Source organism: Propithecus coquereli, unplaced genomic scaffold, assembly GCF_000956105.1.
Source record: "Propithecus coquereli isolate 6110/MARCELLA unplaced genomic scaffold, Pcoq_1.0 Scaffold234, whole genome shotgun sequence".
Lineage (NCBI taxonomy): Eukaryota > Metazoa > Chordata > Mammalia > Primates > Indriidae > Propithecus > Propithecus coquereli.
Window position 1 is genome coordinate 4,292,167 of NW_012147886.1, and position 1,511 is coordinate 4,293,677.

Sequence of the window (1,511 nt, forward strand, 5' to 3'; positions counted from 1 at the left end):
TAGATACTAGAGAAGAAAAAAATCAATGAACTTAAAGACATAAAAGTTGAATTTCAACAGAATTAAAACTTTGGTTTTTCCAAAAAAGAAAAGACATGCAGCAGACTGAGAGTAAATAGCCCCCACACAAATATTCCCATTGTACATCTGAAAATGTGCAAAATATATTTTATTACTATAACTCCATAAGAAAACAAGCCCATTTTTTCCAAATGACCATAAGATTGAACAGATACTTCATCATGAAAACATATGAATAAGCAATAAGAATATGAAAAAGTGCTCAACATCATTAGTTATCAGGGAAATGCATATTGAAGCTACAATGAGGAACTACTAAACATCAAGTAGAATGGATAAAATTTAAAAATAAAAACTGACAACACCAACATTATCATGAATGTGGAGCCACTGGAACCCTCTTACATTGCTGGTGGGAAAGTGAAATGGTAAAGCCACTTTAGAAATTTGGGCAGTTTCTTAAAACGTTTAACATACACTTACCATATAATCCAGCAATTTCATGTCCTACATAAATAAAATGTGAAAACATATATCCACACAGAGATCTGTATATAAACGTGTATAGCACCTTAATTTGTAATCACCAAAAACTTCAAACATCCCAAATGTCATTAACTGGTGAATAGATAAACAAATCGTGGTATATCTTTTTACTACTACTATTACTATTACTACTATTCCTCAGCAATAAAAAGTAATGAATTACTGATATACACAACAACATACATTAATCTCAAAAATATTATGCTGATGAAAAGAATATAGATAGAAAAGACTACATACTGTATGGTCTTGTTTATTCAAAACTCCAAAAAAGTAAAAATTCATATCAGTGCTTGCCTTCATTCAGGTCTGAGGAAATGACCAGCAAAGGGCATAGGGAAATTTGGGGTGGTGATGGAAATATTCTATGTATTGATTATGGTTTTGTTTATGCAGTATATTCATTTGTGAAAATTTATTGAACTGTATACTTTGGATTCACTTTTATATATATATTCTGTCTCAATAAAATTGAAAAATAGAAAAATACAATAAAAGAAAAAACGTACATTTTGTAGAGAAATAGAAAATTGCAAATATGGAAGGTATGCATCTAAAAAGCCTTATTAGTGGCTACAGTAACCAAAACAGCATGGTACTGGCATAAAAGTAGAGATAAAGACCAATGGAACAGAATAGAGAACCCAGAAATAAAACCATCTACCTACAACCAACTGATCTTCAACAAAGCAGACAACAACATACACTGTAGTAAGGATGCCTCATTCAATAAATGGTGCTAGGAAAATTGGATAGCCACATGCAGAAGAATTTTGTATATCTCTCTCCGTATACAAAACTTAATCAAAGATGGATTAAAGACTTAAATGTAAGTCATGAAACCATAAAAATTCTAGAAGGAAATGTAGGGAAAACTCTTCTAAACATTGGCCTAGGCAAAGAATTTATAACTAAGACCCCAAATGCAAATGTAGCAACAACAA